Source organism: Procambarus clarkii, chromosome 68 (assembly GCF_040958095.1).
Source record: "Procambarus clarkii isolate CNS0578487 chromosome 68, FALCON_Pclarkii_2.0, whole genome shotgun sequence".
Classification (NCBI taxonomy): Eukaryota; Metazoa; Arthropoda; class Malacostraca; order Decapoda; family Cambaridae; genus Procambarus; species Procambarus clarkii.
The window spans coordinates 31,151,274-31,160,488 of NC_091217.1; positions in this window are offsets into that span (position 1 = coordinate 31,151,274).

Consider the following 9,215-nt stretch of genomic DNA (forward strand, 5'->3'; position numbering starts at 1 on the left):
AACCCATGTTGGCGATTTGTCACGAAGTCCCTTCTCTCCAGATGTGTTACCAGGTTTTTTCTCACGATCTTCTCCATCACCTTGCATGGTATAAAAGTCAAGGACACTGGCCTGTAGTTAAATGCCTCTTGCCTGTCGCCCTTTTTGTATATTGGGACCACATTCGCCGTCTTCCATATTTCTGGTAGATCTCCCGTCTCCAGTGACTTACTATACACTATGGAGAGTGGCAAGCAAAGTGCCTCTGCACACTCTTTCAGTATCCATGGTGAGATCCCATCTGGACCAACAGCCTTTCTAACATCCAGATCCAGCAGGTGTCTCTTGACCTCCTCTCTCGTAATTTTGAACTCTTCCAAGGCCGCCTGGTTTACCTCCCATTCTCCTAGCACAGTGACCTCACCTTGTTCTATTGTGAAGACCTCCTGGAACCTCTTGTTGAGTTCTTCACACACCTCTCTGTCATTCTCTGTATACCTGTCCTCGCCTGTTTGAAGTTTCAATACCTGTTCTTTCACTGTTGTTTTCCTTCTGATGTGACTGTGGAGTAGCATTGGTTCGGTCTTGGCTTTGTTTGCTATATCATTTTCAAAACTTTTCTCTGCTTCTCTTCTCACCCTTACGTACTCATTCCTGGTTCTCTGGTATCTCTCTCTGCTTTCTGGTGTTCTGTTATTCCGGAAGTTCCTCCACGCCCTTTTGTTCAGTTTCTTCGCTTCCATACATGCCCTATTATACCATGGATTCTTTTGTTGCTTCTCGGATTTTTCCCATTGGGCCGGGATGAACCTGTTTACTGCCTCCTGACAATTTTGGGTAACATAGTCCATCATACCCTGTACAGACTTATCTCTGAGGTCTGTGTCCCAAGGTATTTCACTTAGGAAACTTCTCATCTGTTCATAATTTCCCTTTCAGTATGCCAGACTTTTGATTCCTAGTTCTTTTTTGGGGGAGATAAGTTCTAGCTCTACCAGGTACTCAAAGTTCAATACACTGTGGTCACTCATTCCCAAGGGCACTTCCATCATAACTTCTCTTATATCCCACTCATTTAGGGTAAATACAAATCAAGCATTGCTGGTTCATCTTCTCCTCTCATTCTTGTTGGTTCTGTGATGTGCTGGCTTAGAAAGTTTCTTGTTGCCACGTCCAGCAGCTTAGCCCTCCATGTTTCTGGTCCTCCATGCGGGTCTCTGTTTTTTCAATCTATCTTCCCATGGTTGAAGTCTCCCATAATTAGTAGTCCAGATCCATTCCTGCTAGCAACAGAAGCTGTTCTTTCTATTATGTTAATGGTGGCCATGTTATTTCTATCATATTCCTGTCTAGGTCTTCTGTCATTTGGTGGTGGATTATATATGACTACGACTATAATTTTTTTCCCTCCATTTGTTACGGTACCTGCTATATAGTCACTGAAACCTTCACAGCCCTGAATATCCATCTCCTCAAAATCCAATACACATACAAAATGTGTACTCACCTAGTTGAGTACACATTTTGTATGTGTATGGGATTTTGAGGAGATGGATATTCAGGGCTGTGAAGGTTTCAGTGACTACATAGCAGGTACCGTAACAAATGGAGGGAAAAAAAAATTATAGTCGTAGTCATATATAATCCACCACCAAATACAAAATGTATTTGATACAAAATGTAGACAGATACAAAATGTGTGTATGTGTGTGTGTGTGTGTGTGTGTGTGTGTGTGTGTGTGTGTGTGTGTGTGTGTGTGTGTGTGTGTGTGTGTGTGTGTGTGTGTGTGTGTGTGTGTGTGTGTGTGTGTGTGTGTGTGTGTGTGTGTGTGTGTGTGTGTGTGTGTGTGTGTGTGTGTGAACTCACCTAGTTACTCACCTAGTTGTGTTTGCGGGGGTTGAGCTCTGGCTCTTTGGTCCCGCCTCTCAACCGTCAATCAACAGGTGTACAGATTCCTGAGCCTATCGAGCTCTGTCATATCTACACTTGAAACTGTGTATGGAGTCAGCCTCCACCACATCACTTCCTAATGCATTCCATTTGTCAACCACTCTGACACTAAAAAAGTTCTTTCTAATATCTCTGTGGCTCATTTGGGCACTCAGTTTCCACCTGAGTCCCCTTGTGCGTGTTCCCCTTGTGTTAAATAGACTGTCTTTATCTACCCTATCAATCCCCTTCAGAATCTTGAATGTGGTGATCATGTCCCCCCTAACTCTTCTGTTTTCCAGCGAAGTGAGGTTTAAATCCCGTAGTCTCTCCTCGTAGCTCATACCTCTCAGCTCGGGTACTAGTCTGGTGGCAAACCTTTGAACCTTTTCCAGTTTAGTCTTATCCTTGACTAGATATGGACTCCATGCTGGGGCTGCATACTCCAGGATTGGCCTGACATATGTGGTATACAAAGTTCTGAATGATTCTTTACACAAGTTTCTGAATGCCGTTCGTATGTTGGCCAGCCTGGCATATGCCGCTGATGTTATCCGCTTGATATGTGCTGCAGGAGACAGGTCTGGCGTGATATCAACCCCCAATTCTTTTTCCTTCTCTGACTCCTGAAGAATTTCCTCTCCCAGATGATACCTTGTATCTGGCCTCCTGCTCCCTACACCTATCTTCATTACATTACATTTGGTTGGGTTAAACTCTAACAACCATTTGTTCGACCATTCCTTCAGCTTGTCTAGGTCTTCTTAAAGAATCAAACAGTCCTCTTCTGTTTCAATCCTTCTCATAATTTTAGCATCGTCCGCAAACATTGAGAGAAATGAATCGATACCCTCCGGGAGATCTTTTACATATATCAGAAACAAGATAGGACCGAGTACAGAGCCCTGTGGGACTCCACTGGTGACTTCACGCCAATCGGAGGTCTCACCCCTCACCGTAACTCTCTGCTTCCTATTGCTTAGATACTCCCTTATCCACTGGAGCACCTTACCAGCTACACCTGCCTGTCTCTCCAGCTTATGTACCAGCCTCTTATGCGGTACTGTGTCAAAGGCTTTCCGACAATCCAAGAAAATGCAGTCCGCCCAGCCCTCTCTTTCTTGCTTAATCTGTGTCAGCTGATCGTAGAATTCTATCAAGCCTGTAAGGCAAGATTTACCCTCCCTGAATCCATGTTGGCGATTTGTCACGAAGTCCCTTCTCTCCAGATGTGTTACCAGCTTTATTCTCACGATCTTCTCCATCACCTTGCATGGTATACAAGTCAAGGACACTGGCCTGTAGTTCAGTGCCTCTTGTCTGTCGCCCTTTTTGTATATTGGAACCACATTCGCCGTCTTCCATATTTCTGGTAGGTCTCCCGTCTCTAGTGACTTACTATACACTATGGAGAGTGGCAAGCAAAGTGCCTCTGCACACTCTTTCAGTACCCATGGTGAGATCCCATCTGGACCAACAGCCTTTCTAACATCCAGATCCAGCAGGTGTCTCTTGATCTTCTCTCTCGTAATTTCGAACTCCTCCAAGGCCGCCTGGTTTACCTCCCTTTCTCCTAGCACAGTGACCTCACCCTGTTCCATTGTGAAGACCTCCTGGAACCTCTTGTTGAGTTCTTCACACACCTCTCTGTCATTCTCTTTATACCTGTCCTCGCCTGTTCTAAGTTTCAATACCTGTTCTTTCACTATTGTTTTCCTTCTGATGTGACTGTGGAGTAATGTGTGTGTGTGTGTGTGTGTGTGTGTGTATGTGTGTGTATGTGGTTGTGTGTGTGTGTGTGTGTGTACTCACCTTGTTGTACTCACCTAGTTGTGCTTGCGGGGGTTGAGCTCTGGCTCTTTGGTCCCGCCTCTCAACCGTCAATCAACAGGTGTACAGGTTCCTGCGCCTATTGGGCTCTATCATATCTACACTTGAAACTGTGTATGAAGTCAGCCTCCACCACATTGCTTCCTAATGCATTCCATTTGTCAACCACTCTGACACTAAAAAAGTTCTTTCTAATATCTCTGTGGCTCATTTGGGCACTCAGTTTCCACCTGAGTCCCCTTGTGCGTGTTCCCCTTGTGTTAAATAGACTGTCTTTATCTACCCTATCAATCCCCTTCAGAATCTTGAATGTGGTGATCATGTCCCCCCTAACTCTTCTGTCTTCCAGCGAAGTGAGGTTTAATTCCCGTAGTCTCTCCTCGTAGCTCATACCTCTCAGCTCGGGTACTAGTTTGGTGGCAAACCTTTGAACCTTTTCTAGTTTAGTCTTATCCTTGACTAGATATGGACTCCATGCTGGGGCTGCATACTCCAGGATTGGCCTGACATATGTAGTATACAAAGTTCTGAATGATTCTTTACACAAGTTTCTGAATGCCGTTCGTATGTTGGCCAGCCTGGCATATGCCGCTGATGTTATCCGCTTGATATGTGCTGCAGGAGACAGGTCTGGCGTGATATCAACCCCCAATTCTTTTTCCTTCTCTGACTCCTGAAGAATTTCCTCTCCCAGATGATACCTTGTATCTGGCCTCCTGCTCCCTACACCTATCTTCATTACATTACATTTGGTTGGGTTAAACTCTAACAACCATTTGTTCGACCATTCCTTCAGCTTGTCTAGGTCTTCTTAAAGCCTCAAACAGTCCTCTTCTGTTTCAATCCTTCTCATAATTTTAGCATCGTCCGCAAACATTGAGAGAAATGAATCGATACCCTCCGGGAGATCATTTACATATATCAGAAACAAGATAGGACCGAGTACAGAGCCCTGTGGGACTCCACTGGTGACTTCACGCCAATCGGAGGTCTCACCCCTCACCGTAACTCTCTGCTTCCTATTGCTTAGATACTCCCTTATCCACTGGAGCACCTTACCAGCTACACCTGCCTGTCTCTCCAGCTTATGTACCAGCCTCTTATGCGGTACTGTGTCAAAGGCTTTCCGACAATCCAAGAATATGCAGTCCGCCCAGCCCTCTCTTTCTTGCTTAATCTGTGTCACCTGATCGTAGAATTCTATCAAGCCTGTAAGGCAAGATTTACCCTCCCTGAATCCATGTTGGCGATTTGTCACGAAGTCCCTTCTCTCCAGATGTGTTACCAGGTTTTTTCTCACGATCTTCTCCATCACCTTGCATGGTATACAAGTCAAGGACACTGGCCTGTAGTTCAGTGCCTCTTGTCTGTCGCCCTTTTTGTATATTGGAACCACATTCGCCGTCTTCCATATTTCTGGTAGGTCTCCCGTCTCTAGTGACTTACTATACACTATGGAGAGTGGCAAGCAAAGTGCCTCTGCACACTCTTTCAGTACCCATGGTGAGATCCCATCTGGACCCACAGCCTTTCTAACATCCAGATCCAGCAGGTGTCTCTTGACCTCCTCTCTCGTAATTTCGAACTCCTCCAAGGCCGCCTGGTTTACCTCCCTTTCTCCTAGCACAGTGACCTCACCCTGTTCTATTGTGAAGACCTCCTGGAACCTCTTGTTGAGTTCTTCACACACCTCTCTGTCATTCTCTGTATACCTGTCCTCGCCTGTTCTAAGTTTCAATACCTGTTCTTTCACTGTTGTTTTCCTTCTGATGTGACTGTGGAGTAATGTGTGTGTGTGTGTGTGTGTGTGTGTGTGTGTGTATGTGTGTGTATGTGTGTGTGTGTGTGTGTGTGTACTCACCTTGTTGTACTCACCTAGTTGTGCTTGCGGGGGTTGAGCTCTGGCTCTTTGGTCCCGCCTCTCAACCGTCAATCAACAGGTGTACAGGTTCCTGCGCCTATTGGGCTCTATCATATCTACACTTGAAACTGTGTATGAAGTCAGCCTCCACCACATTGCTTCCTAATGCATTCCATTTGTCAACCACTCTGACACTAAAAAAGTTCTTTCTAATATCTCTGTGGCTCATTTGGGCACTCAGTTTCCACCTGTGTCCCCTAGTGCGTGTGCCTCTTGTGTTAAATAGCCTATCTTTATCAACCCTGTCGATTCCCTTGAGAATCTTGAATGTGGTGATCATATCCCCCCTAATTCTTCTCTCTTCCAACGAAGTGAGGTTCAATTCCCGTAGTCTCTCCTCGTAGCTCATACCTCTCAGCTCGGGTAGTAGTCTGGTGGCAAACCTTTGAACCTTTTCCAGTTTAGTCTTATGCTTGACTAGATATGGACTCCATGCTGGAGCCGCATACTCCAGGATTGGTCTGACATATGTGGTATATAATGTTCTGAAAGATTCCTTACACAAGTTTTTAAAGGCCGTTCTTATGTTAGCCAACCTGGCATATGCTGCTGATGTTATCCTCTTGATATGAGCTTCAGGGGACAGGTCTGGCGTGATATCAACCCCCAGGTCTTTCTCTCTCTCTGACTCTTGAAGTATTTCATCTCCCTAGTGATACCTTGTATCTGGTCTCCTGTTTCCTACTCCTATCTTCATTACATTACATTTGCTTGGGTTAAACTCTAACATCCATTTGTTCGACCATTCCTGCAGCTTGTCAAGGTCTTCTTGAAGCCTCAAGCTGTCCTCCTCTGTCTTAATCCTTCTCATAATTTTGGCGTCGTCAGCAAACATTGATAGGAATGAGTCTATACCCTCTGGGAGATCATTTACGTATATCAGAAACAGGATAGGTCCAAGCACAGAGCCCTGTGGGACTCCACTGGTGACTTCCCGCCATTCTGAGGTCTCACCCCTCACTATAACTCTCTGCTTCCTATTGCTTAGGTACTCCCTTATCCACTGGAGCGCCCTACCAGTTACCCCTGCCTGTTTCTCCAGCTTATGCATCAACCTTTTATGGGGTACTGTGTCAAAGGCTTTCCGACAGTCCAAAAAAATGCAGTCCGCCCATCCTTCTCTTTCTTGCTTAATCTTTGTCACCTGATCATAGAATTCTATCAAGCCTGTCAAATCTATCAATTCTATCTATCTATCAATTCTATCAAGAATTCCTTAGGCGTGTACCTAATCCCATACGTCTCTACCTAGCCGACAAGGAAGAAACCGACCTAACTAGATGTGCACAGTTGGCTGACTCCTACAGTCTTATTCACAGAGTACCATACGACACACCTTCTAGTAAGACAGCCTGGTCTAGTCCTGCAAGTGAGTACCAGCAATGTGAGCTTGTTGTATTGCATATATTGCAGACCCTATGGACATACCATAGAAAAGTGTACTAGGAACAAGGGCACCAGTGAAACTCCTAAACCCAAGTCGACTACTCCTAAACCCAGTATGCCTGTTATGAATATTCATGTTACATCCAATGATCTTTCTCTCTTCAACAGACACCTGTATCTCGGAACTGTCTCTGCCAGCAGTGGAGATTCGAAGGAGAGGTTCAAAGTGAAGATGTTGAGGGACACAGCTGCTCTACAATCTATTTTTCTGAAGTCAGCTGTATCCAACGTCACCTACACCAGAGAAACTGTCCTCATCACGGACCTAACTGCCACTACTCCTTATCCATTTGCCAGAGTCCGCCTGGATTTTCCATTTATACAAGGTGAAGTCCAAGTCGCCATCCAGGAAAAGCCTTTTCCCATGTCTGGAGTTCAACTTCTCCTGGCCAACGACTTGGCAGAAGGTCAACAACCTGCGAATCTAATCATCACAGAAAACCCCCAGGTATGTGACTCAGCAGTGGAAAATCCTATCTTGCAGTTTGTTTAAAAATAGGTCCCAGCAACAAATGATTCAGATGACGTCTCCCCTCCTGTCTTGGTGACGACGCATGCACAAGCCGCACTCCCGCAACCAGCTGCTCCATCTGCTTCAGCTGTTGCTCAAGATTCTCAGAGCCTCCCATCGAATCTTACCGTACTGGAGTTCCGTAAGTTGCAGAGAGAATATCCCTCCTTAACATCCTTATTCTTTCAGGCTGAGACACAATCAGAGAGTATCCCTGGGTTCTTTGTAGAGAACCAAATAATCTACCGTATATATAGACCCAATAGCAGTTCCCGTAAAGAACATTATGGCTGCTATAGTTGTAAAACAGCTCCTGAAGATCTTCGCCCAGTATGGATTTCTGAAGGAGATACAGAGTGATTGCAGTACCAACTTCACCAGTGATCTCTTCAAGAAGGCACTGGAGGAATTCCACATAACTTAGGTACTATCTAGCCCCTGTCATCCTGCTTCACAGGGTTCTCTGGAACTTAGTCATCAGACTGTAAAGTCTTTCCTAAAGAAATTTTGCATTGAGACAGAAGGACTGGGATAAACAACTTGACCTTATTATGTCTATTTTCAGAAGTCTTCCAAATGAGCCCCTTGGAGTACCTCCTTATGAGATGCTCTTCGGCCGTAAGTGCCGTAAACCCCCCCCCCCCCTCTCCTGAAAGCTTTTAAAGATTCGCTACGCTCCAACTCCTTCAGTGATTCTCTTCATGTGCCCAGTTTCTTCAAAATTTGAGGCACATTCTCAAAAGAGTACACAAATTCACGAGTAGCAATTTATCACAGTCTCAAACTAATAGGAAAATTCATTTTGACAAGCAAAGTATGATTAGAAAATTTAATGTGGGAGACTTCGTCCTAGCATATTTTCCTATCCCAGGTTCTCCATTCCAAAGCAAGTTCACAGGTCCCTATCGCATCAAGAAATGCAGAAAAAACTACAACTAAGTTCTAGAGACTCCAGATAGGCGCCGGAAGACCCAGCTGTGCCTCATCAACCTCTTGAAGCAGTATAAAGGTACACCTCCCACTGTGTTAATGTCACTCTCCACCTTCAAGGATCCCTACCTTCACAGTGAGACCTTCCTTGCTTTTTCCCCCAACGCACTGACTCTGAGTAATCAAACTCGGAAATCCTAAAAGATCTTCCACACTATTTTTAGGACCCACAGAGTGCTCCTCTCATCCGTCTTCAACCAACACCTTGAGTTGTTCAACTATGATCGCTAGGAGTGTAGGATAGTTCAGCACGACATCAAGCTATTTCCTGGTACGATGCCGATCCGCCAACCCTTTTATCGCATCACCCAACAGAAGAAGGAAGCTATGCTTGCTAAAATACAGTACATCCTTGATCATGGACTAGCCGCACCTTGCGAGTCCCAGTGGGCCTCACCCTGCATCTTGGTGCCAAAACCTCACGGTAAGGTGCGACTCTGTACTGACTTTCGCAAACTAAATGCTGTCACCGTCAAAGACTCCTACCCTTTACCACGAATCGGTGATATCCTTGACGCTATCGGTAATGCAACTTATCTTTCGCAGATTGACTTCTTGAAGGGCTACTACCAAATTAGCCTGACGGAGACGGCTTAGGAGATATCTGC